We start from the raw sequence: 27989 nt of genomic DNA, 5'->3' as shown, positions 1-27989 counted from the left end.
GTTGGTTGTTTTTGTTTTGTCTGTTTCTTTCTTTTTTTTTTTTCCAGAATGGATTATCTTCTTTCACCCAACCTTTATTTAGCTTTAGTTTTTAAGTCCAGGGCCCTGTACCTAGTAGCTGGTAAAATAAATAAATAATAAAATGTGGCACAATTGTGATGCTAACTTCTTACAAAGAGCAACCCTTGACAGCCTTTCCCTGCTCCCAGAGCTCATGAATGAAGGATATTTTTGCTGACCAGTTGCGTGCTGGAAATCACTCAGATGTGTTGCTATTTTTAAAGACAACTCTCATAGGGCAGAATCCCTCCCTTTTTAGGTATATCTAGAAACCATTCGCTTTTCATGCAAACTGAAACTTGCATGGAACATAGGTGAAGAATTTGACTGGTGCTGTGTGAGCAGGCTTTCTTACCCTGACTCTTATTTTATCATGACAGTCCTAGTCTAGAAAACCTTTTTTTAAAGGACCGTTCTCCCAGCAGTTGCTTACAGCATGTGTACGTTTGGCCTATCAGCATGCCTATGTACTTTGGCCGTATAAGCTGTAGGGTTGGCTCACAGACTGACACCTAAATTTAGATGCCAGGGTGTGAGCTCATTGCCTGTGCTCCCGTTATAGTCTGCGGAGACCGAGTCAGTGGACCTGAAGCTCAGCTGATTAAATGCAGGTATCTACCTTAGCATGAGCAGAATTGGCCTTTAGAGACCACTGATTACAAGAGGAACTTGGGCAGCTGGTTGATTCATAAATTCCTAAATCTAGATTTTATCTGTGAACTATATCCCACTGTAATGCTGTTTTTATCTCTAACAGTTGAAAAACTGACATTCTTTTTTCTGCTGTGCTATTTTCTCTTGAAAATGAGAAATTGAAGCTCCTGAATCTAAAAACTCAATATTGAACACAGGTATCTGTCTGAATGTATTCTCTAGTAGACTCTGAAGTGTCTTTCGGTTCCCTGGGACTGAGAGGTATCTCAGCTGAGATGGGCAGTGGGCATCCTTCTGTCCCCTTACCCTCCGTACCTCCCTGCAGGACATCTCCGTGTTGATCTGTAGCCAGACCCATCTGACTCGAGTGACGCTTCTGCTGTCTTAAAACGGGAAGTGAATGAGCTTCTTGTGGTCACTGTGCTGACTTCGAGTCGTGTTAGGAAGCAGCAGTGGAGTTGTTTTTATTCTGTTCAGTTGCATGTGCTATCTGTTGATCGCAACTAGCTCTAGCTTAACGTGCTCCTTTCTGGTGAAATTAGGATTTCTGTTTGCTTCCGTAAATAAGGCTTTCCTGCAGAACTGATGAGCTCAACCGAAACTGGTGTGTGGTGTTTTGGAGGGGGGAGAGGTTTGGTAATAGGAAGAGCTGCTTTAAGCGCGAGATACCGCTGAAGAACTAGGAAAGCTCTTTAAATAGCAGGGCGTTTTTTCAGAGCAATGGCCTTGAGTTCAGTGTGGTCAGAGTAATTGCTAGTTGTTTCAGATCAAGGAAGGGTCAATTGCATAACTGAGCAACTTAGACACAAAAGTGTCTTTTTCTTACTCCCTCTTTTCTTCGTATTATAAGGATATTTCCCTTTTAAAAAAGGTTACTTTATAGCCGGAAAGCATCTGTCTGGCTATGCAGGCAGCTTGGACTTTGCTGTGTCCTCAATATTGAGAGTGCTTGCTAACCACAGGCTGCGTTCTGCACTTAATTAGTGAAGTGGCCGGGGGAGGACAAAAACCTGAAGGATGATGCTTAAACAAATAAATGGCTTTAGTTAAGTCCTTCACACTGTGCAAAGCTCCTGTAGAAATTCCTCCGTCTTTATGCTCATACTGTAAAGTGTTTTTACAGCCTTTGAAACTTTATGGAGATGAAGAGACTTGGGTTAGAACAGGAGTCGTTCGTAGCACTGCAGTAAGTTAGCGGAGCACTGTACACAGTAGGTGTCCTGGAGGAATTCAGCCTTTAACTGTCAGGTGGAACATTTCAGGTTCTCAGGTCAAGTGGTGGGGTTGTACGGATGCCTCAAACAGGTGCAGCGTTGGCACTGTACTTAGCTGTAATTCCCTTTTCTCTCAAACCTCATGCTTTTTTCTTAAATATTTTGTTCAGCAGGTACTTGCCATGCGGCATGACCAGTACCTTTGTGCTTCCTTCCCATCACTGCTTCCTTCCCAGCACTGTATCAGAGAAGTATCTATCAACTCTCAAACAGCATTTTGTATCTGTTTCTGGTTTTGCAGCTTTTATTTTGGGAATTCTCAGGTGATTTTAAAATCAGATTGTGCAGAACTGTGTTAGAAGTTGCATGGTCACTTCTCCAAATAGCAACTGAAGAGAGCTGTGGTTTTGCTTCATGGACTAGCAATGTATTAATCCGTTCCTGTAGAAATCAAATCTTTTAAAGCTGTACAAGATCGGTTAGTCACCACATTTCTTCAATGTGCTGAAAATGTGATGTTTGACTGAAAGAGTTAGTGTTCTCTTCTGATCCTGGTATGTTTGTGTATATTTTAAGACATTGTTTGGAAATACCTTTACAAAAAATAGCTGTTCCAAATACACCAATATCCTTTGGAAGCGTAAGTCCATATATACCATATTTTGTAAGTTTAGCTATCAATTAAAAGAAACTGGTGGCCTGGAAGTAATTTGTCCAATATGTAGCATTAAATAAATGAGACTATCTGCTCAGAAGGAGCACTAGCTTTTCCTATTGACCTTTGAGGGATCTTGGTCTTGAATAGCTACCTTCAGCTAGAGTGTAACTACAAAAAGCTAAATGGTAGACTTTTTCAGACTGTAGTTGCACACTCATGGTGACATGTGCATAGCTTTAAAAAGAGTGATCCTGAAAGCTCATAAAGTCATCAAATGGCTTGGGTTGGAAGGGACCTTAAAGCCCATCCACTTCCAACCCCCTGCCATGGGCAGGGACACCTCCCACCAGATCAGGTTGCCCAAAGCCCCATCCAGCCTGGCCTTGAGCACCTCCAGGGATGGGGCAGCCACAGCTTCTCTGGGCAGCCTGGGCCAGAGCCTCACCACCCTTGTGGTTAATTTCTTCCTAATGTCTAATCTAAATCTCCCCTCTTTTAGTTTAAAGCTGTTCCTTCTTGTCCTGTCACTACAGTCCCTGACACAGTCCCTCCCCAGCTTTCCTGTAGGCCCCCTTTAGGTACTGGCAGGCTGCTGTAAGGTCTGCCCAGGGCCTTCTCTTCTCCAGGCTGAACAACCCCAACTCCCTCAGCCTGTCTTTGTGGGAAAGACGCTGAGGTTTGTGGTGGCTAAGTGATGGTGAGCATCCAGGGCCCTCTGAAATGGATCCTTGTTTCTTAGCAGGAAAACCCTAAGAAAGTGGTGCTGTGTCGCGTATGTCACTCCTGAAGATCACACCCAGAATCATCTCTGCTTCTTGTGCCAGCTCTTCAGGGTGCTTGCCAGCTTAGCGCGATACTCAGGGAAGGCTTTGTGTTTGTATGTATTATTTAAAAAACAAACAAACAAAACCTCACATAAAAATTGTAGTAAAGCTATTAGCGCTGAGAATAAATAAGTGTAGTTTGTTTACCCAAAAGAAGGGTAGGAAGTGATGCGGGAAGTGTGATAGCTTAAAGGAAGGAAGATCTGAAAGCTGAAGTCGGGTCGCTCTAGCAGGTGAGGGTGTGTGTGTGTATGCATACACACACAGTGCTTCTCGGTACTCACTTGTAGCATTACTTCTGCTTCTGTGTGCTGGATCTTGAAAGACACTTTAGAATCAGGCAATTTACTGAAGTTTTTTTTTTTAAAAAAAAAAAGGAAAAGAAAAAAGAAAGCTCCATAACTTCAGTTGTCTTCAATTCTTTCCTTACACCTCTCCAATCACCTCCTTTCCACCTCAGTTTTCCCCAGCAGGCAAATTGGGAAATACATTAATAGATAATTCTTAATTCTTTTTCCATTTTTCAGTTGTCTGTGGTGTCTAAAGCGTGGTCGGAGGCTGTCTGGGTTCTTTAGATAACATGAGGAGAACAGCAAGTAAAACTTCTACTCAGGCAGAAGTGTCGAGTATTTGCGTTACTTATCTGTTCAAATATTGGAGCTCTGAGTCTGGAGTAACGCACCTGGCCATGCTTTCTCCGGGGATTAGATGCTGCCAGCTTCACTTTCTCGGTCGCATGTGCAGCAGACGACTCACACTAAGCTGATGCTCTCGGTCTACACCTGGAATCTCTAATTTCTTTCCAACCAGATCGTTGTATTGGAAAGAAAAAATAAATATTCTCTCTGTACGGTTCTAAGGGCAATGTACAGGTCACTCTTGGTTGCTTAGAAACTCAGCAAGGAAGGGATGTATAGTTAATGTCCCTCTGTTAAAAGGTATATATAATGTATTTATTTTCCTTAAGATGTTTGAGTATGTGTTTTAAAGCCAGCTTTAAATGTGACAAGCTGTTGACTGGAGGGGAAGGGGAAAAACATACATTGCTGATACGGCAGATTTTGTTTTCTGCTGTTTATTCAGTGTATAACTGATCCAGGTGATCGGCACATGAGCAGGAATCAAACAATCCACCTTTTAATTGCTGCCATTACCAAGATAAGACAGGAAACTGTGGCCTATAGCACTGTGCAGCTCTAATACTTGTGTTTAAAAAGAAACAAACTACCCCTCGCATTGGCTAGGTGCTGCGCCTTCCAGAAGGGAAGAACAGCAGTTGCTGTGCTTCAGACATACCAGCACGGAGAAGGGGAGTGTGTGGGCAACTAGCATCCTTCCAGCTCTCCAACTGCCGGCTCTTTTGCTAAGTGATGATCCTGCAAAGTCATATTTTCTCCCCTTCCTCTCCTGAATGTAGTCACCTATGCCTGTTGCTAGCACAGTTCGTGGCCAGCGTATGATGGAGGTGGCCGGGGGTGCCAGCTGCTGCAGTGCAGTAGATGGAGCACGTTTGCTTTTCCTCGGAGCTGGTGTTTTGCTGAATGTGTGTGCTCCTCAACTGCACAGCCCGTGTTTCAGCATACCTGAGGCCTTCTGGAAGCGCAGCCCGACCTGACCCCATAACTGCGTGGTTGGCAGATGGCACCGACGATGGCCAGGAGCGACTCTGGAACACGGCCAGTCCCTGGCCCCTTCCCTTGTCTGGGGATGCCGTGCGGTGATGGTGACACTGTGTGGGGCTACTCCCCATGGATCAGCTGCCGCTTTACTGCATACAAACCAAGAACGTCTCGTAGCTTTGGTTAATAACATCCTTTTGTAAACGAGAGAGAATTTGGGGGAGGGAGAGTTACCTGGTGAGGGACGCTGCCCACATGCAAGAACATCAGCCCTTTGTAACTCTTCTCTGATATCTGCAATTTCAGTTGTTGGTTGTATCTCCACAAATTTCACTTTGCCACAAGAAGCAGTTACCCTTACTTTGAGGAAAATCTAGTTCTTTACTAACTTTATAAACCCTTGAAAATAAAAGGTTTACTTGAGGTCTGGCCTGTCTTGCACAATGTACATCACAGGCTTTCCCTGACTACTCTTGTTTCAGCTGGAGCATCTCCCCATAAAGCAGTAAGTCCTACATGAAATCTTCACTTCCCAGAGAGCGTGCCATTACCTTCCTATTAAAAAAAAAAAAAAAGCCATATGAACAGTGTAAACCAAAAATATCTTCAAGTTGTGGATGTTGTTCGGCTTTTTTAATGTGTTTGACCTTTCCCAAGTATAAAGACATAAACAATAGGAAAATTTTTTGGTGTTCAAGTTGATTGGACTTACTCCTGTTGCCCAGTGTGATTCTTCTGGTGTCCTTTTGTTGCAATAGCGTGTAACAGTAGCTGAACTCAGTGCTAGAGGTCTCTGTTGGTATGTCTCTGTAGCATCGAGATGTTGCTAGAAGAACTCAATGCAACTTTAGACTGGGCTGCATTCATTTCACCCCAAACTTTCTCATGAGTTCACTAAATAGTTCCTTGTGTCTCTTTTTTTCTCTCCCACTTCTTGCATTGTTGCTATGCACCTTCACTGGTTTTCTCTTTAGAGTGCAAAGACACTGAAAGGTGCATATTGCTTGGTGGGGGCAAGTGGACCTGCGTGGTATTTTTTTATTTTCTCCCCTCCTTTCTCTCATCCTCTTCCCTTTCCACCTTCCAAAAAAAACCACCTCACACACACACAGCCTGGAGCATTCAGGTTTAGCAGTGGTGTAAACTTAATTTCTGGTGAAGTGGGGAAAAGCTTCTGCCAGCTATGCAAATGTGGAAGATCTGCGTGAAGTGCTAAATGTGATGAATATACCAGTATACACAAATAGGAAATTCAGCTTTGTTTTAGGACAGTGCTCTGCTCAGGAGTTAAGCCTGTAACATTCTGGGTAGATAGATAATAATCTAACAATTAGTAGTAGTAGATGATAGTCTATAGTCTAGCAGTAATAACCACGTGGAATTGTGTATTTGTGCGTGAAGGGCTGGGGACAGGGATGTCCATACTAAATAGCTGCTTGCATGTGAACTATGTAAGTCCTTCTCATGGCTTTGAACAGATTAGGAAAATGTATGTTTTTTTTTAAAGGAGAATATAAAGTTGCTTACAAACTCAGTATTTTAGTGGGTTCCTTGCTGCCAAGTAAAACAGCAAGTTACTGCTGCTGTGGAATCAAGATTAAAAGAAAAACAAAACAACCAACTAACAAGTCTTGGTAACAGATAGGCATCTCTTGTCCTCCACCTGGATTCGTTTCCAGTGACATTACCGTACCCGTCAGTGACTTCCTTTCAAGTACGTTGAGTGATTTTTGGCAAACGAAAACCTCTGCTGTCGTGTCTGCTGGTGCCTGGACTTTTGGTTGCTGTCTTCTGGTGGCTGCCCTGAACCCCCAGAAGGGCAGTTACGTGATAAGGGACCATTTAAGAGCAGCTTGGTCTGCACTTAAATTAATAGAGCTGTTCAGTCAAGTGAAGCAGCTTCAAATGAGATCACCAGATTTTGGGTAGTTTTGAAACATTTCTGAGGAGTAAATTCTGAAAAAGACCTGTAAGGATTCATTTATTTATTTATTAATGCTTAGCAATGCTTTTTGATAGCCTGAGCATTTTCTTAGAGTAGAACACAGGCAAATGTCAGATGCAGTTTGGAAAGTTAATGGATATTAAGGGAGAGGGAAAAGGGGGGAAAAAGTTTTATTCAGGTTAAGAATTTTATCTTAAAACTATTAGTGCTATCTTATATACAGCCCCCTTTGTAACTAGTATAAGCAGCATGGAACAAATACAGTTTTTGCCCCAAGCTTAAAATGTGTAGGAGTTTGCAAAAAGTATTATGATGAGTACTTCTGTAGCTTTGAGTTCATGCAAGAAACACTCCAATTTAAAATGTGGTTGGGACAGATGAAGCAAACTATTGCAAAGATGTCCGACGGTCTGTTTTGCAGCTCATTTTCAGGCAAAATGTGTGGTATTTAGCTGGTGGTAAGAAATTGTTCAGATTCCAATTTAGGGTTTCAGAATCGAGGTGTTTACATTTAGAAATAAATGTCACTGGTATTAGTTTTGCTATTTCTGATTCCAGGTTGCCACATGCTATTGTTATATTAACAAATAGCACAGCCAACAAAATATATTAGGTATGGCAAGAGGTGCTATTAAATGCTTCCATGTTATCCGTGGAGGTGAATCACAGAAGACACGCTCAGCTGGGGTTCCAAAATGGAGAACACAGTTTTGCTGTTGTGCTTCCAGGGCTCCAAACCTGAAAGCTGTCACCTTGTTGAATTAGCTACTTTTGCAGGGTTGCAGTGCAGCTTGCTATCAAATCATGTTTGAAGTGACCAAACTTCTCAAAATGTTGTGATGCTCCTACATTGTTGCACTATATAAACACTTGGTGCTGCCTCCTTCCCATCCTCCTGCTCTCTCTCTGTAGTGAGATTGGCAAAATCAGTAACTGTCTGCTATGGTACTCTGCCTTTGCATATTCTCAGTTGAGAGGACTACGGCAGTGTTAATTACAATATCGAAAAGCTGATCTGGTTCTATTTTGGCAGTTCTGTAGAATTTGCATGGATACTTTTTCTGCATAAACAAAAGGTACCAAAGGGCTGCACTTTCAGGATGATGCTAGTCCGGACATGGGTGGCCTCAGATGTTTTCTGCTCTTCCCCCAGCTTATTCCACTTTCACGGATGTTAGTGGAGAGGGGAGAGAGAACTGCCTGGAAGCAAGGTTGTGTATGCTTTAGCTGTTGAACTCTTGAGGTGGAGAGATGATACTTAGCCTTATCTTGAGTGGATGCTTCTGTGGTTCTTTTGTTGTGCTCTGACTGCTTTTAATGGAGTGCTTAGCAATTTGGGCCAAACTTTCTGCACAGGAATGTCTTCAGAAGCCAAGTTCTGTCATTTGCTTCTGTTATTTAAGCTCAGACCTTTCCGTTAGAAATAAGGTAAGCAATTCCAAGAGTAGCTATGTCCCAAGCTGAGAGTCATTTTCTACAGATAACGGCTTGGTCTTGTCAAGACATCCTCCTTTTTGGGGAATCTTGGAACTAATGTTTGGCAAGATCAGGAAATCATACACTGACATTCGTATTTCAAGTGACTGCATAGCATCACTTGGACAATATGAAATAAAGAGTTGGTAGAACAGTCAATAAATCCAAAATCCAGAATCTCTTGCTATGTACCGCTATGTGTCTTGGTGTTGTCTGTCTATTGCCTTAAGCTTTAGGGTTTCAAATAAGTTTGTATTCTGAAGACTTTTGTATAGAAGACTTTTGTATAGTGCAGTAAGCTCTGTCTTTCAGGCATTAGGTCACTGCTGTGTTTAGACAAAAAGCTTTGAAACACTGCCACCTGCTCACAAGTTGCTTTATAAAGTGAGTATTTCATATTTACATGCAGAGATCTAAACATATATATATATATATATACACATAGCCTATCCTTGTACTATGTAGTACCTAATATGATAAACTTGGAATTCAGTCAGGATTCCTGTAGTTCATCTAGGAATGATCAAATTCAGAGACACTGAGTACACAAGTTCAGTTTCCTCATTCCTGTAATGTTGCAATACCTGTGAATTGCACGTTCTGAAACTTCCTGGCCTTTTTCAGGGTATGGAAGTCTCCATGGATGACTTCTCCTTACCTGTAATGTACTAATTGCTTTTTTCTCCCCACAGTGTCTGGCCTAGAGGTAGAAAAAGTCCTTATCCTGATACCAAAGTATTTATTGTAAAGCACCTGTCCACTGTCCTGTATGAAACAATGGTTGTTTTGGTAAAGCTTTTGGTGTCATCTCTCACAAATGTCATCTCTGTTCTGGTAATATAAAGGCTTATTCTGTATATGAATTCTTGTACATGTTAAATATTTTTGAATAGGAAAAGACTTCTGCTGTTCTTTGAAATTAACTCACTCTAAGTGCACCATTTAGAAAGGAAGAAGTCTGGCAGAGTGGAAGCATTTAAATGTGAAGCACAGAGCTTGTCAGTGGAACTGTGGATGGTGGAAGCAGTGGCCTGTGTGATGGAAGTGATGGAAGCTCTGGCCTTCTGTTGTCATGTCCCAAAGCACTACTGTGCTTGAAAGTCAAGACTCCGAAGCCAAGATGCTAAAATCTTGTTCTGGTTCCAGTGGTTCCAGCTGTGTTGGTGAGAGGTACGCCAGTGACTGACACAGCTATGGCAGTAAAAGTTCCCGAGATGACCTATGAGTTTATATTGACAGAACTCATAATTTTACTGTAAGAAGCTTGGAGATGCTAAGGTACACCAGTAAATATTATTAGAGCTGGCCTTTCCTTAAGCACACTGCTTGGTTTGTCACTTGGCTGGTTGTATGATACTGCCAGCACCTTTCAGTTATAAGTCTTACGCTGCCTGAAGCGGGATGGGCCTGCTGAGGGCTCCTCGGCCAGGAGCCTGCAGGTTGGCGTAGCGTGGCCTCCCGTGTGGGGCTGCAGGGCCTCCTGCCCCACTGCAAGGACCCAGGACCATACTCCGACGAAACAGGATTTTGGAGAACCAGGCTTTTCTGGTTCAAGACTGATTAACGTTAACTTCTCCTCAGTTCAACTTCTGCTGTGTCATGGCCTTTATTTTAATAGCTGTGATCCCTGTATGTGCACCAGCCTGTTTTGCTGGGTTAAAATAAGTCTTTACTCTGTCATGGTTGCGCTTCTGTATCTAGCTCTAGTTGGCTGTTAGCAGCATTTGGTTACTCATGAGAGGAAGGGCGTGGAGGAAATGTGATATGGCTTGACAAATGGACTGTAACCCTTTTAGACTGAACCTGCCAGGACATTCACGCATAGTCAAGGCCATATGCTGCTTAAAGATTATTTTATATGGGAAAAGAGAAGGGCAGCTGGCATACATAGCTGGTGTGAGGTGGCTGGTGGAGGCGAGGTGTTCCAGGCCTGAAGCTTTGGCCTTCTGGAAACCTGCCTGGTCGCTAGAGAGTTGGTATGACTTAAGGGTGTTGTCGAATTGCAAGGGAGAAAATGAGTTCTAAGTTCTTAAAATTAGCTTAGGAAAAATAATCAGAAACTTGTGCTTTACGTACAGGTGGCTGGTGTGGTATTTTTTCTGAGGGAATAGTGGCTGATAAAAGCAGAATGAAAACACTCTCAGACAAATGCAGGAACTCGTAACGTGTTGAGCACATACTTTAAAGCTTGAATGTGGAAAAACAGCCTTGAATATTTTAATACTGTCATTTGTTTTCAACTAATAGCAAAACAAACTCAAGCCAAGTGGATTCGTGCTCTTAAGTCTCTTGGAAATAAAAAAATAATCTCCTGCCTCTATGAAGAAAGGATCCGTTATGGCAGCAGGAGAACCTAAAGAAGGATATGTGGGTAACTGTCATTAAGTGCTGCCTTGAGAGGCCAAAGGCTTTAATAAAGTCTCAGATTTTTTCTCTGACAGCCTTGTTTGCCATCATGCTGGTCAAAGAGCAGCAAAGTGTCTGACATTATGAGGGTGTGACCATAAAAGCACTGGAAGAAGGGGCCATGTGACGGATCCGTGTTCTCAAAAGCACCGATTGTGTGCATTTTACAACCATTTCCCTTAAGCTTACATGGGCTGAAAGCTTTAACTCAGTTTAAGTTCATCTTCTCTTATCCAAAATGGACCTTCTTGTCAACTGCCCACCTCCTTCTGTATTTTCCAGAGTTTGGGGTAGGTTTAGCCAGAAGTGGCTTCAGGTTGTGTTCCAGAGCTGCTGCACCCTTTCTGGGAAGGTGAGCCTAGTGCTCAGAGAAGTAGGCACGAAAGGAGACATGCCAGACTTTGTCCTCCAAGAGGAGGGACGAGGTGCATTGGTTTTATCTTAATTTAATGTGAGGTGTGGGAGAAGGTTGTGGAGGGGGATTGTAATTACATACATATTCTTTAATACATACTGTATTATATAAAGCTATAAGATTCTGGAGCTTAGTTTTGTGTAAATGAAATGAAAAAAAAATGAAATGAATCTCTTCCTGTGTGTCTTCTGTACTCATCTTTTCATCTTCAATCTATTTTCTTCCTTTTTTTTTTTTTTTTGGGGGGGGAAACACATGAAGAGTAGGGAGCAGGAGAAGTGAGGGGTGTGGGTAGGTGGAGGGGAGGCAGTACGCGACTTAAGTATTTGGGACTGGTTTAATATACGTTCATTTTTTTTTCCATAACATTTTGTAATTGTTAACTCTTCATGATGGCTTCCCCCCCGCTCCTCCTGAAAATACATCTTACGGTTGCACAATCTGCTGGAAATTTCACTTAAGTTTTCTGAAAGTGATTTTTAATGCTTCATTTAACTGGGGAGAGGGGGCAGCCAAAGGAGGAAATCAGTTTAGCTGCACGTTCCATGTTGGATCTGTTTTGATAACAAAGGTCAGTGCATACATTTTCACTTCAAGAGTGTTTGGAACTTGTCTTTGCAAGACCTCTGGAAGAAGCAGTTTGTTAAGCTTCATTGCCTATTGAATAGGATTTTAGTGAATGGTTAAATTGCTTTGTACGTGAACTATGACTCTTTTATGACCTGTTTAAAACTAATTAACATGACATGCTTACTGGAAGCAACTTGTGAGTTTTGACTTTGAACAAAAAAAACTTCAGCAAAGACTACACTGACTCAGTTAGACCTCAGTTCATACCAAAAAGAAAGAACAAACAAACAGTGGAAAAAAAAACAGATGACAAAAAAAATCCTCTGCATCAGGAGTGTGAAACCAATACTTGCCTTTGTTATTTCATTCATCCTTTTTTCTCAGTCGCAGCCGGTCACAATAAAAGACTGTATTATGTTCTGCTACGGGAGGAATGGCAGTAGCAGCACATGTAAAAGTTTCAGGGCAGAATCATATATAATGCTGCTTCATAATTCATGTCCAAATAAAATTCTCATGCACAACTTAAAGTCAGAAGGCCTGTACTGTAAACCGCTCAATATGCTATAGACTTTTTGTACTTCCGTGTCAATAACGTGATTTCTCTGAAAAGGGTTCACTTACTCACACTTGTTCCAAAGCAGTGAATCTGAGAAAGTTGCACTTGACTGACTTCAGCATGATTATAAATTACCCCTGTAAGTGTTGAATAGTTCTCCTATGGAAGTTAAGCCTTCTGAAGACTTCTGTGAACTTCCAGAGTATTTGCTGGGTGGATCATAACAGAGCCTCTTCCCTGCCCTCTCAACCCTGTCATTAAGCAGAGAATATAGTAAAGAGAAGTGAAAATTAGTACAAAGTGCCCCAGATCAAGGTGCTAGTGGGGATATTGTTCTTCAGTTGAGCAAAGATTTTCATCATATCTGGTGGTTTAAAGAAATTTGATTTGTAGAAAATAGTAAATGAAGAATTATTACCAGATTTGAAGTCACAGCTGATGCAGTTTGATTAATTTATTTTAACTTTGCATGTTGGCTTCTTATTTCTTATACTGATCAGTTTTGTAAACCATGCATGGCACTTCAGGAGCAGTACCAAAATAGATGCCTAGGGTTTCTTTGCCTAAAATCATCATTATTTCCTTTTGCCTACTACAAATGTGAAACTTACTTGTATGATCAAAATCAAGGATGTCTTGAGTTGTCTTTCCCCTGTTTCAATGTCTGTTTAGGACACATAATTTAAAACAGAGCTTCTAGTGAGGGTCATAGGGCTTTCCTGAGCTATCTGCCCACAGGAAATATAGGAGAGTCAGCTTTAATCACTAGAATAGTGGGCAGGCATGGGCTGCCTTATGTCCTGGAACATGCAGTTGCAGCACATACTGCAAAAAGAAAGCTGGTTTCCAGTAGCTGGGTGGCAAAGTCTGAAGCCATTACAGCTGAAAACTAAGGAAACAGAGGGGATGAAGAAAACAGACTGGGTTGTGTCACGACGTTCACTTTAAAATGTTCTTCTGCAAAGAAGTGAACATAAGTTTGGGGGAAAAAAAGTAAAGCTATTTTTAATAAGTCTTGAGACCTCATTCCAGCTTCATTAATATGCAGCATCATGGATCACTTTTCTACTCCTGTCTCATAAAAAGCCCACAAGTCATGATACCATGCCTTATAACTTTGTGATGGGGGGGATGGGATGATATCCACCTTAAAGCAGCATGTGTGCGTAAGTTCAAGATGAAAATCTAGCGGTAGTATTAAGTAAATAATGAAGGGTCACAGTTCGTGTCTGTCACGTCTGAAAAGGTGAGTAAAAATACTTGGAATAGAATACCAATAGGTAGGTCTTAAAAGGTGTAAGAGCCCTCCAGTGGCTAAGTATATCTTTCATTTCTGCACATGAAAACGCAGTGGATTAATGTGGTATTATAGAGGTGGGGCTGGATACATCCATAGGATTTTCCTTGCAGTTATCTGTCCAGGCTTTTTCCTGTTTAGTGCCCTGTTGTATCGCCAGAGGGAAGAGTGGCAGTCGTGTCCCTGTAGTGGGCATCTTCCTCAGCCCTCTCCCTGCGTGTTTGTGGTTGTAGGGTTTATTGATAGTGGTAGCATTTATCTAAAACATGTAATGTTATTGCTTTTTAAGAAGTAGCTTGCATGTATTGTTCTCTTCATGTTGTGCTAGAGTGAAGCTGGATCTCTCGTTAGTGTCCGAGTGCTGCTGTTACTGGTCCAACGCTGAGCTAGGGCTGTGACTGCCACTGACCGCCGTGACACGGTGTAAGGCTCCTGCTCACCCTTATTCACGTGGTGAACAACAAAAATACAATTGCTCAAAAAATCACAGTTCTTGCAGTCTTCTTGTTGAGTTTTCTATCTTCCGGTCTCTTCTGGAAAATAATATTATACTTCCTTTGCTCTGGGTTTGTGTGTGGATAGGGTTTTTTGGGACTTGGTGTGTCTTCCAGGAACTTCTGCGTATTCGAGACGGACAGTGGAGACAGCTGGCTGATTGCTCCTCGTGTGCTCTTCAGCAGGCAGATGCAGCAAAAAGCATGTCAGTCTCTTTGGCACTATTTCAGCTACACTTGCCCTCTGCACAGAGGACTTTTGTATTTTCCGTTGTGCTGAGGATCCTTGTATAGCAAAACAAGTCATGCCAGGAAGATTAAGTATATGGGGTTATTTGCACCCCTTGTGACTCCCCACTACTGTAATCCTTCTGTCCAATTTGGGATACGCTTCATGATGAATCCTTTCCTGCCTCCCAGAGAATATTGCAAGGCCCCATCTTGCATTTTACAGCAAAACATGCAGGATCTGGAAGCCTAGAGGTCCAGAATCCAAAAAAACATGCTTCTTCCTCGTGTGCTGGGGAGTAACATCCCTCTTATCTCTGAACAAAACCAGGCAAAGCAGCCAGGAACTTGGGAGCAAGGGCTGTTGGAGGGAACTATTTATGAGACTGAATATCATTACAGGGAGATCACTTCTGTTAGGTATCAGCCTGTTATTTGGGCTAGCAGAAGATAATACCTTGAAACTTTCTGAAGGTTTGTTGTTGTGTTTTTTTGTTGTTGTTGTTTTTATTGTTTTCCCTGGCCCCGTTATGGTTTTTTTTTTGTTTGTTTTCCCTGGCCCTATTGTGTTTTAAACTCTGCAGATTAATATCGTCAAGGTGACAAGGTAAACCTGAGATAGCATCACACCTGGAGGAAGTTGAGACTTGTTCCTTTAACTTATGGTGTGTGTGTCTGTGCGTACTTTAATCACTTAAGATCTAGAAACTCTGCCAAAGATTTACAAGAAGTGGAGAGGGTTCAGTGACTATTATAGGCAAAAACAGAGGGGTAGAAGAGTCCCAGAATATTTCTGGTGTTACATAGAAATGAGATTTGTAAGGCTATGTGTTTGACAACATTTTTTTGACTGCCATAGGTGCATCCACTTGCTGTTAGAAACCTTTAGTAGGACCACTGGCTGCTCACGTTGCTGAGAGCCTGTTACTTTAGAAGAGCAGTGCCTGTGAAAGGGATGGGATGTATCCAGAACCGCTTTTACACATGCTGAGTTACACCATTTCCTGAAGAAATAGCGTTGTTTAAAGTTTCACAGGAGGTCATGAATAGGGAATCCGGAAGCAATTACACTTTTGTCTTTTTGCATGTTAACTACATTTTGTCTCACGGAATTCATCGAACTGAACTCACTGGAGGAAGAAACTTAACTTGGGAACTTAACGCCTGGCAGGCAGAGACCAGGGTCTACAGACAATTGCTGTTGAGGTTTTTTTGTTTGTTTTTGTTGCTACTCTGTTTTGTATTTCTCACCAGAGCAAAGCTGATAGTATTTTATTTTGAATCATCTGTACTTAACCATAAGGCCTATATTCCAGTATAAGATATGGTGCTTCTTTTTTCTAGCCACCACCTCGTACGCCAACTGCAGAATTTAGCCTGGTAGTAATTGTACTCTTCCCTTCATTTTGAACGTGAGATTCTGGATCTCTGAGTTCTTTAGAACAAAGCTCAGAAAACCAGAACGGTTTCATCCTCCATCTGTTCTCTGTGCAATCTGAGGAGCATGCACGCACAAATTGTTCAAGTACACCAGCATGCATTGACAGTGGGGACTCCCTCAGCAGTGTATGTGTGCGCCTGTTGCAGGGGCTCTGATGCTGAATTAAGGGTGGGCAGGTGCGTTGCTTCCACCGGTCCAGAACATCGTCTTCACTGTGGCAAGTGTGAAACGTGTTCAGTCACGGGGTGAACTGCTCACGCAGTACATAGTGTAACCGAGTCTTTGGACTAGACAGATGTTTTCAGTAAATAATTGAAGTATACATGCTGTTTGTTATATATTGTGCAACCAAAAAAAAAAGTGAGAGTCATGGGAAATACAGCATTGGTGTATTTGTTAAAGTGGCTTTAAGCCTGTTTAGAAAAGTTGGTTCCGACTGCTCTTCAGAGCCCAGTCTTTCTTCTACATCAGACTAAAATGAGACTTTATATATATATGTATGTATATATATATTTAAATATATTTCCCCCCCTCAGAGTTCTTGTTTTTGTTCCTTACATACTCCTGTAGTCCAGCAGGTGTTTCTGGTGCTGAATAACTTCAGCCTGAGGATTTTTAATATTATCTGTCTCTGTGTGGGCCTGCAAGTGGTAGGGTTGTACATGAATCTGTCTGGGAAGGGATGGTATTGCTTTAATCTGTGCGTTCCTCTGAGCTACTTGTAGTCATTTGAGTTGGCTAGGTTGTTGCTGCTTGTCAGCAAGCTCCTGAGAAACCCGTTTCTATTGCTTGTGAGCCTCTGCCTTGGTTAGAAGCCTGTCCCAGTGAAGCTGGTCAGCCATCTACCCCTGAATTTAGGTTTACAGTGGCTTACAGTGCTATTTCAAACACACTAAGCAAGCAGCCCTTGCCTCATGAGCAAGGATATGTGAAAGAAATGGCCACGTCTCAGAAAATGCCCGCTTAAATTACCTTTATTCTCAAGTTGTAAGAAATAAGATAATTAGTGATAGTAGGTATCACTGGAAAGTGAAAATTGCTCTAGCAGAAGGATGAAGCATGCCATGGCCTCAGTTTTGTAAAAGCCTCAAACTAACACATAGCCAGATCATGAGAACTCGAAGTAGGCTTTTTTTCCTTGTATAAGCCTGACTCAGGTTGTTCAAGGGTGAGCATCCTCTTATTAGAGCCTTAACCAACCAGTCTTTGAATAACCTTGCTCTGCCTGGTCAAAGAAATGAATGCCTATCTTGTATTGCGCTCTTCTTCAAAGAATTTCACAAGGTGCAGAAGTTGATCTCAGCCGGCTGTAAGGAAGTCTGGCTTTTCGAGTTAACCACTTCAATATTTCCACACTGAATCTCACTACTGTTGCTGGTTGCCATTTTTCCGCTCTTTTTTTTTTTCTGTCTCTGCCATGTGCAGTGTGAGTATAGAACTGGCTGACAAAGCAAACCCAGTGGCTGCTCTCAACCTTGCCGGCAATGTCTAATTTGAGGGAGTTAGCGGTTTGGTGTGTGTCCTCTTCATAATAAGCAGGCATCGTTTCCGCACAAATTACACTCTTGCTCTTCCTCCCTACCCTGAAAGAACAGTAGGAAGGAAAAAGCTATCTATTCAACAGGGCAAAAATAAATCTCATCTTCTGCTTCATTTTTCTTAATGCCTTTGACTTATGGGGTGTCACCCGATTTAGAGTAGCTTTGGTAAGTTTTTGGCTCTGCTCATCAGTGATTGGAATCTTCCTCTTCAGCATGAATAACTTCTCAGCAAAACGGTAGATATGGCTTTTAGGGTTGCGTGATGGTGACCGAGGAGTGTATCTTTGTTGCCTTCATTTTATGTAGAGTCGCAATGCCTTTGGATATAACTCCGTGACTTAGTGATTTGGATAATTTGCAGCCTCTGAGTATTGTCAGCAGCACCCAAACCCCTCGCAGCAGGTAGCTGTTAGGTCACTGCGGAGAACTCTGTACTTTCATGATCTGCTTTCCGTATTTATCAAGAGCCTACCTGTCAAATGTTTAGGATATTTCCGCTTTTAACTGCCTTATCTATCTTTAAGAGTACCAAGTAGGTTAATGTGGACTCGCTTCCTGTTTTGTTGGTAAACAAAGGGTCACCAGTTTCTTGCATCACTGCAGATGATGGAGGAAGTTTCGTGTAGTCTGGTTAAGGTCAAATTCAAAGACTTTCCCCAGAATTGTACAGAGAGCTCTTAAATTCTGAAAATTGATTATAACTATTTTAAGCTTTTTGCCAAGACTGCTCTTAATTTATTTTGTTTATCTTATTTTTTTAAAGGTTAAAGCATTTGAGGCAGGCTATTTACCAAATGAAAGAAAGCAGGAATTTGAAGGATAGTTTTTACTGGTATTAAATCCATCTGTGACACTGGAAATGCCTGCCGTAACAAGGATGCAAGCTATCAGAGCACACACGGGCTAACTGCAGTTTCAGAAGAGAAGTTGAATCAAATTATGTTCGTGGTTTGAGTAAACACTGAGTTGGAGTGCTTCGCTGAATGTTTTGTTGAATTTTTGTGGAATACTGTGCAACTCTAAAGTAATATTCTTGATGGAGAACAACTGTACGTTGTGAACCTAACTAGAAGTGGTTTTATTAATAACTGTGGAACGATGCTTCTAACTCAAATTCAGTTTATATTAGGAAACGAATACTGTATGACAGTACAAGTTATGGTAGTTCCTGAACAGAGTAAATTTGACTGAGAAAGGCAGCTTTTGTCAGTATAAGGCTTTCAAGGTATTCATATATCTAAATCATACCTGTTGATTTAAAATTTAGATTTTCATAACAAAACCACATCCAGAAATGCTCTGGCTTGAACAATATAAAAGTGGGCATGTGCAGAAATGTATGAACCCTTTGTGCATCTGTGTGCATTAGTAACCTTGTCTCACACTGTGCAGGACAACAAATAGTGACAGCACACTCAAGTAAACTCCTGAAATAATGATGAATGAATTTAGATACTTGTGCTATCAAATCTGGCAGCTCTAAAGCTTTTAGTGCATGTAAAGGTCATTAAAAGCTGAGCGGCGTAGCTGTTCAGAAAGTTAAAAGAATAATCAGCTTATGCAAGTTCTTCAAGCTGTAGTAGTTTGTGTTTGTCAGTCTTTCAAGTGCCATACTAAGGCACTTCAATACGTGAAAGGAAAACACTTCCACAGTGGACTGTGTGGTCTGCCAGCGGAATCGTGCTCATCTGATGTACTGCCAGCACTGGTACCTGCAGACATTCCCCGTGCCTCCGTGTCCACCAGCTCCTGCTTGTCCTTCAGGCTCCAGCTCGTGAAACACATTAATGCTAGCAGTCCTCAAGGAAGGTCTGAAACAGGAACTCAAGTTTTGCTTTTGTTTTGTTTTGACCAATTAGTTTTCTGTTAGCTGAAGCTGCTGTAGTGCTTGGGAGGCTGCTTTTGGAATTCCAGGTGAAAAGCAGCCAAAGGAGCAGCCCCTGATTAAGAGCAGGGGCACCAAGAGCATGCAAATGCCCGCCCTCCTGGGGCAGAGTGGTGCTGGGAGGCTGGATGTGCCCCCGGCCTGAGCAGGTAAGGGGGCTGGAGCACCAATTGCACTCATCCGACCTAATGCGCAGAGGATCTTCGTGTTCTGGGTATCTTCCCAGACACACTATTAACATTAAAATAGCATCCAGTACATCTTGCAGCGTTCCTTAAGGAAAACTCCAGTTCAGGAAGAGTCTGGATTCAAGGAGTATTGACGAGGCTGTCCTTCTGTGGCAGGGCTCCTGTTCAGGAAAACGCCTCCCAGCAATACTGATGCTGCCTCTTGTTATCCTTGCTTTATCCTTTCAGTGGTGCAAGGACACGAACAACAGCCCCGTAGCTGAAAATACTTCTCATGACACTAGACCCTTGTTGGCCAAATGGTGTGTGTATTTCTCACCATACTGGAAGTGAGAGAAATTTCAAATTTGATGTGTGGAAGTGTCACCACAACAGCAGCCCGACAGCACCACATGTGAAAATGACCTCTGGTCTGTAACGGGATTGTCTGGGGTGTTCAGCTGAGGGGCCTGGTAACTGATAGGGTTACGTGTAAATGCCATCAGAAAAGTCCTGCTGGTATTTAGTTAGCACAGGCGAGCATGTGTTGTGCAGTCTGAAATAATTAACTGGGTTTGGATTGGTAGCTCCATCTTAAATAGTGATGATCTGTCTCTCCTAATTTAGATGAGATGCAGGAATGAGAGGGTAGAGTGAAGGTTAGTAAATAAATTTAGATACTGAATTTCAAACTGGTATTCGACCTTTTTGTTTTGTTTTTTTTTTTACTGCTGCCTAATTATAATGTTAGGGTTGGTTTGGTTTGTTTATAAGTTGGGAATGGTGAGTGCTTCCTTAAAGCTGACGCTGGGTTCTCTGTAAAATTCCCTTTATATCAGTTAATATTTGTCAAACCCTCCCTATGGTATTTCTTTTGGTATGAATGTGTGTAAGTGTTTAACCTAGTATGCCCACTTGGGTATTTAGAAATAGCCATCTGGATGTTAACTAAGTTGTGGTATTCACGGGGAGATGAGGAGTTAACAGGATAGAAGATGATCCTTGGAAAATTTAGTCATCTCAGAGCAGGGTTTTGATCTTTGAGTGATGGTATTTACTGCTCTCTAATTTTGGTGAATAAAGCTAAATATCCACTGTATTAGGGGAGGCTGTTCGTACTTGACGGGAGTGTTTTTTAATGGGATTATTCACGTAACGCTTGCTGCCTTTCACCGTTTATTTGGGCATCTTCTGGGTATAGGTACCTTACACTTGTATGTCTGACCATTTAGCTTTTTTTTCTTTGCATCTTGAAAAGTGCTACCTCTTACAGTCTTTTTGCAGTCATTTAAAGGTAAGAGCTTAGTTACGAGAACTGTGTGCGCGTCTCTCCTGCCTGCTGCAGTTCTCTACGTTCTTAAGGCAGTTGTCATTGCAGAGAGGAGCAAAGAGCTGCGTATTCATCACAGATAGCAGTCGCAAATCAAGTCCCTGCGGAAGGTATCACACGCTACCAAGTGTTTATATTTTAGAGAAGAACTTTAAAAGCAGCGCAGAGCACGTGCTGCAGTGTCCTTCCTGAGCACTTGCACCTGCTGCACACAAGCAAGTGCTGTTGTACTGCTCTTACTTGAACGGGGAACAAATCAAAATTACCTGAAATTATTTTAAAAAGCAAACAAAACAAAAAAACATGACTAGCTCCCACTGTAGCAGAAACACACGAACAGTTGCAGTTGGCCTCTATCTTAAATTTTACATGGATTGCTTTATTTTCAGTGGAGCATATGGACCGGTAATGAAGCACAGTATGAAGTAAATATTTCAACTTCACAGGCATTTCGTAGTAGTGTAATAGTTTGCCCCATAGCCTGTGAAATTACTCCTGTGGTAATACTCCTGGATTTTGGTTTTGGTTGGGTGCTTTCGTTCTTAGAAATTTTCAGTATCCCTGTTTTTACTCTTCAGCTGTCTCTATTGTAATCCTTCCTCTTCTGTGTGTTTGCTCTACTTTCAAGCAACTTACTGCTCACCTGAAATGCTTCCAGTTACAGTGCAGTTACTAAGGAGCAGCTGCACTAAACAGATTTATAGAATACATGAAAAGGTAAGCTTAAAGAAGCAAAAGTTCATTCAATTATGTAGCTCAAAAGAAAAAGGTTTTGAGTAAGAATGAAGAGATCGAAAGAAAAATAGACAAATGGCAGTTGTTGTCTTGTTTGTAACTTCCTATTTTTCACTTTAGGTAGCACAACTAGTTCCTGTAGTGTGACAGTCTAAGGTAGATTTAAATGCTGAATGTTTTTTCTTCTCTGCCTATTTCTAGTACGAACCCATACCGCATAAAGCTACTGGGCCAAACTGACACTGTTCTCTTTCAGTTCTATAAGCATCTTCCTTCATGGAGCACAGTTGCATACAACAACCAAATGTTGCTGTGAACTGGTGATATAGGTCTGTCAGTGATTCAAGCCTGTCCTGTGCATGTTTGCTGTCAGCTTGATACTACGAGGGAATTTAAAAAAACAAGTCCTTTCGGACTGAACTGTATTTCTCAGCGTAAGCTGCCACCCTTTGCACTAGCCTCCCTTTCTTTTTTGCTTCTCTCTCTTCAGTGTGTGGAGCAGTGGCAGGGAGGAGGAGGAAAGGGAGCTGGATGTAGCTCGGTTGCTTAACCACTTAGAGTGTCCTTGTGAACTATTTAAAGAGGCTAAGCTCTTGCAAGATGTGGGCAAGTGCTGGTGCTAACAGAAACTGCTGCATCATGCTTTCTGCCCCGCATAACCTGCGGCAGTGCTTCCCAGGTTCTGCTGTACAACGTCTGTTGCTGCAGGACTTCATCGGGAGAAGATTGATGCATAATTGGCCATTGCTGTCTGGAAACGGACTAAATGTACAGTTTGAATGCGTGCTATTCCAAGTGATCTTAAATCCAGTCACCGACACGTGATGAGTTTTTAAAGCCTACTTACTTTCAATTAAACTTGTTAACATTTGTAGCAAATCATTCATTCTTCTACGGAACAGCAGGGATGCTGTTACTGCCCTTAGGTTTGCCATATAGAAATATTTAAAATGCATGAACTTGTAGAAAGTAAAGTGTGTTCTAAATTTGCTGTTAACAGAGAAACAATTTTATATCATGCATCCGTGGCTTTAATGGTTTGTAGTTGAAAATAACTGGTGGTAATAAATAAGAATATCTGGCTGCAGCTTCGTGCACTGAGTAAAGAGTCTCTATAATGCTATTGTCATACCGAGGTTAAAAAGTGTGCTAAATAAAGTTGTTCCAAGTCCAGTGCAATGATGGCATTGATTCCTATTGCTCTGCAGACCAACAATAAACCTTGCCAATCCACTCTGCTTGGGAGGGACAAAAGGGTGGGGAAGAATATCAGGCTGTTAGCGTATCTTTCCAGTCCTGCTGCAGATATTTTTTTGAGCCTGCTAGCAAATGCAAAATGAGCTGGGGTCTTATAAAAGAGAGGGGTTGGTTCCTTTTGTTGCTTTTGTGCCACTGTGTAATGTTACACAGAAGCAGGTGAGAAAAAAACCTTCCACGTTCTGTGGTCCTGAAGATTCTTCACATTACATATTGAGGACTTAAACCAAACAGGCTTCATCTAAAACCATAATCCCACCCTAGCATTTCTCATATTAGCATTGTTTTGATGGCCTCTGCTTTTTTTTTCCTAAATAGCTGCCCTGATCAGTAATCTTACAGCCTTATGAAAGGCTTGGATCCAGGATCATTGCGGGTTCAAATTCTTGGTGATTCGGCTGGGAAGAACAATCCAAAAAAAGAACAGGGTGGTTGTAACGTGGTATGTCCTGAATTGCCTTCCTCCTTTTGTCTCCTGTTTGTGTTCTTCTGTCTGCATCTTCCAACAGCAGATAGATGTCTCTGAGCTGCGGACAGCATCTCAGTGGCAGCAGCGCAGTGGGCAGTGAGGATGGACCTTCTCTTACGCTGCTGCTGTTCAAATAATAGGCAGTGCATCTCTTAAGAGCAGTAAGTGCTTGGTGAATTCTGATTGACTGTATTCAGAAATGTTTATTCTGGAAACACGTGAGGAGGAGAGGTGTCACTGCTTCCTGCTGGTTCTGGTTGGGAGGACACGCAACTGAGGTGTAACCATCTCCTAGTTTTCTACTGCTATGCTGAAGAGGTTGGGGGTGAGGGAAAAAGAGCATCCTACTAAGTCATAATGCAAAGTGTGTGCAAGAAGTTGTTCTAGTCTTAAAAAAAAAAAAAAGAGAGAGACGTAGATATTTATTTTTATTTATATGTTATTATACTAACCAAATTCTGTTCTAGAGAGCAAAATCCTAAGTAGGCAAATGCATGGATAGAGCAATTTTACTGAACATGAGAAGAGTTATTTATAAAGATATCTCTATATTTATAAAGCTCATATACAAATACAATAAACAGAATTGCCGGAAGACTGCATGTGCGGAGATGATACAGGGAGGGCGAGCCCGCCTGTGAGCACCCTGTGTAAGTCGCTTTCTTGCGGATGAAAGGGGCTCCACTGTTGCCTGCATCGGCTTCCAAGGGATCTTAAACCTCTCAGAGTCAGTGGAGGTCTTTATGCTACGAACTGCCAATGTGATTTTTCTTTAATTACTTCTTGTCTTTCCCTGTTGGTCACTTCATCTGTAATGTCTTTTAAGGGAATATCGGTTTTCCCTAAATATTATTTCATAACAGCACCGACCAAAAGGGAGCTTTTACAGTGTTAGCCTCCTACCCTCTCCTTCTGGATGTGACTGCCTCGTGAATGAGGTTTGTGTGTACCGGGTGGGGTTGTAACGCACAGGCTCCTGGCTCCCAGTCCGTGTGCATCTTGTTGGCAGGAGCCGAAAGCACGCTGCGCTGCTTGCAGGCCTGCTGCTGCCGCTGCTGCCAGCCCTCTGCTGTAAGAAGCACCGTGCCCTGCAGCTGCTTCAGGAGTGCATCCGAAAACGAGCCACGTACAGGTCTTGAATCGTTATGCTCACTGGTGTTCTTGAGATACTACGAACTGAAAACAATTTTAGCCTGAGAAGTCTAGTACCAGTGCCAAATTATCAGTTGTGCAACGTTTAGCCTCGGTGTTAATGCTCTTACAGTTCTCTAGACTTAAGCATTGCAAATCAGTGCAATCTCTCCTGGCATTTTCCGCAGGGATGTTCAGCCGTGTTTGAATGAGCAGGTACAGGCAGAGTCACGTTTGTGGAAGTCTGCTCCTGCCATCCGCTGTCTCTTGGGAGAAAGGCTAATGGCAACATGTTTTCTGGTGGGGTGTACCAGAAGATCCAAACCCATGGTTTGCCATTTTCACTGATACAGATGTACTACCTGGATTGATTTTCATTTTGTATTCTTAAACCTTCCACATATACATACCCGTAAAGAAAAAAAAAAAAAAAGTTTTCTTGCTGCTCTTTTTCTCTGTCATAATAAAAGACAAAAGCTCGAGTGAATAAATCTCAGAAAACTTGTCCTGTGGGGATATCCTACCCATCTACTTCCTAAGTTTCAGCAGTGAGTAGGTGGTGTGAGGAGCTGCTGGCATCTGTATCCTGTGCAAAACTCAGCTGCTAGGGACTGCGAACTGGAGTTCCTTCTGGAGTTGCACAGAGGGTGAGTCCATGATGTTCTCTGTTTTTCCTGTGATAGGAAAATTACTGAGGGATAAACCTGTAGAGGAATAACATTTTTTAGGGTGTAATTTAAATGGAGATGTAGTGCTCTGGCAGTCTTCTAACTGTGTATAATGAGTAACTTCATGTTCAGGTTGTGGTGTCCAGGGCTTAAAATCTTTGCCTCTGTGAGACAATCACAGCTTGTTTTAACTTTAATCCATAGATAAGTCTTTATAGCTTCAAAACGCATTTTCTTACTGCTGTGAATTGAGGGCAGCAAACTTGATCCAGGCAATAACCCCTTACTTGGGGCTCAGGAAGGAACTGGAATAGACACCAAGAGATGCTTCTTGCAGTCTAAGAACTCCTGAGGTATAATGCTGGTTTTTTGTGTGTTTTTTTTTTTTTTTCTGCTCCATCCGCTGTAAGGGAAGACCGTTGTTGTTCTTCCTACTGATGTTTTAGACCCTTGTGTGATGGGAGTCTGGCATAGCGTTCTCCAGGCTGACATCAAAATAACATCTCTTGTGCTCCGCTCCTCTCCAACCACCTCCCTGCCTTGCAGCTCTTCCTCTTTCTTCCTTTTTCACATAACCCTATCTGCGTAGATAATACGGGTTTCCATGGGGGGGAAGGATTGCTGTGTGGGGTTTGTTTTCTTTTGTTTTGTTTTCCCCAAACTCATATTTAAAGGCGAGTTTAAAACTTGCGCTAGTCAATGACTAAGCCATCCCTGCAAGGACGAAAGCTTCAGCTGCAAAAGCCCGGCAGGAACTTGCTCCGCAGAATCACTGTGGACTCTTTGGGTGTCCGTTTTCAGGTGGCCTAGTAGGACGTGTGGAAGCCCTGTATAGCAAAGAGTAGAGCAAGAACAAGTTATGGTAAAATATGTAGATTGTCCAAACAGCAAACTCCCATTTACTTCCTGCTCTTTCAAAATACAATTTTGAAGACTTTTCTGAAAATTATTTTTCAAGACATGCAAACTTCTCTGTACTAAAAGGTGATTTTTTTTTTTTGTGGTAAAATATAGCTTCTTTAATGTGTTACCTGAGATTCTTACTTTCTTGTACTTAGCGAGTTCAAAGCCCTTTCTTAGCCATAGGGAGAACTTGGCAACGTATTTGAAAGAATTTGTATACTGATAGCCGTATCTCTGGGGCTGTTGTAGGCATGTTAAAGATTACAGCCAAAATATCTCCTGCATCAGCTGTTGAGTAGAGGGTTTTTTATTGTAAACAGTCTTTTAAATCCTCAAATGCTGCAGTCTTTCCACTTTGCTAATGGCTTATTGTAGAGACAAGTGTAGGCTACAAGGAGGGAGGAGAGCTTACCTGTTTTGTTCGCACTTAGAGCTGTTAGCATTGTTCACATCCTGGTTATATACTGCAGGAGAAGTTGTGATGTTTGTGTGGCTTTGAGGTTTTTTGTTAGTCAACAGCTTGCCTGCACGTAATTGTTTTAAATGCTATTTAGCATGTTTTCAGGTTTTTTTATTTGTTTGGGTGCAAGTTGTGTTAATTGTTTTAAGGTACTTAAAAAAAATAGAAATACCTCTGATCCTTCAGGAAGTTTCAAGCTGTTTCCAAGAGTAACTGTACATAACAGTGCTGTCTTGACCTACTTAAGGGATTGTATGGAAATATGTATGCAACTGTTTCCTCAGCCTATGCAGAGACTTAGCAAACTTTGCCACTGCCCGTCCTTGTAGCTGTGTTGGTGTTGCTTTCAGTGGCTCTGCAGAAAGAGCTTCGTGGGAGCTTCCCTTTCTCTCTTTCTCATGTTGGTCCATTTCCCTACATGCTGAGCAAATCCTTATATATTTGTTGTTTTTCTCCTAAAGCTAGTATGTGGCTTAAAAAGTCGTTGTTGCATCTGTTGTTTGAAACTGGACCTTTTATACCAGGTGCGACTCTTACCTCTGAAACCTTTTGGTGATGGGGCTGTTCTACAGCTGTATGTGAGCAGTGCCCAGTGCTGAAGGACGGGGAATTGTAAACTTGGGTGGCAGCAGTAGTAATGATTAAACACAAGTAAGGCAGGTGTTTTTTTTAAGTTGTTTATCCTACGTAATTCAGCAACCCACGATAATCACATTGGGAAAGCATTTGAGCTTATAAGGCCCTGGTGGCATTTTAATTTTAAAATAGCCTTCGTTTTTAAGATTTAATTATTATTATTTTTTTCTTCAGCCTCTTGGAAACGCACATGCTGCTGTTTGTGTAATACAAGTTCAAGAGCTAAGCTGTTGAGGCCAACACCAATGTAAATGTACCTTGTGGAGGTGGCATGCGGGAGTTCTGCTGTCACACCGAGAGCCATGTTACCTTTGAGAAGTCTCACATGATGTCTATATGCTTTCTCTTTCTATAAAGCTTACAAAGATTGTGGTTTTGTATTCTGCATACAGAACCCTGCAGTTTACTTTAAAATACTTTGTTCTGTTTTTCATATGAATTCTTGCTTACTTTATAGACCTCAAACATAGTCCTCTAGGAAAAAAAAAAGCTTGTATACACATTGTGCTCTTATTTTAATTGTCACTTACCTGTGTGAAATAAGAGCAGATTTTATTCTAATTAAGTATTGTCCTACATTTTTTATTATTAAAGGCAAGTAAAATATTTGAGAATCAGTGTCACACTTCAGTACGCTTCTGTGACCTACATACTTCCTCCACACACATTTTTCCAGAGACTACAGAAACTTAAATAAGGTAATTCAAAGGAAATTGGAAAGGTCAGGTAGAAAAAATGACTTACCAGACTTTGTAGGTAATGAATGCTAGCTCTTTGAAAATCCCCCTCTGTATTTGTGAAGATGCAGGTATCACTGTAGCACGTAGATATTTTTTAGTCCTCTTAGCCAAATGCATTTCTTTTTAAAGCATTACTTAATTTATTTCTTACCCTTTCCCCTCCCTCCGATGCCCTTTCCAAAACTGTTCTAAACCTTTGGATATAAA

At 41.8% G+C, this 27989-nt stretch overlaps 1 protein-coding gene and 1 long non-coding RNA gene across 5 annotated transcripts in view; one reads left to right on the top strand and one right to left on the bottom strand.

Moving 5' to 3' along the window:
- The window catches only part of ZEB1 (zinc finger E-box binding homeobox 1), a 128891-nt gene that overhangs the window by 23356 nt on the left and 77546 nt on the right, over positions 1-27989 (top strand). The gene's annotated exons all lie outside the window — the stretch shown is intronic.
- Positions 6-27904, bottom strand: LOC308190399. The gene is made up of 2 exons (XR_013947155.1): positions 27787-27904; positions 6-25870 (listed from the first exon to the last, which is right to left on the bottom strand). It is a non-coding gene; the product is annotated as an uncharacterized lncRNA (long non-coding RNA).

The sequence above is a fragment of the Anser brachyrhynchus genome (genome assembly GCF_964034855.1).
Source record: "Anser brachyrhynchus genome assembly, chromosome: 2".
NCBI classification, from domain to species: Eukaryota; Metazoa; Chordata; class Aves; order Anseriformes; family Anatidae; genus Anser; species Anser brachyrhynchus.
This window is presented reverse-complemented; position numbering and strand designations above follow the sequence as displayed.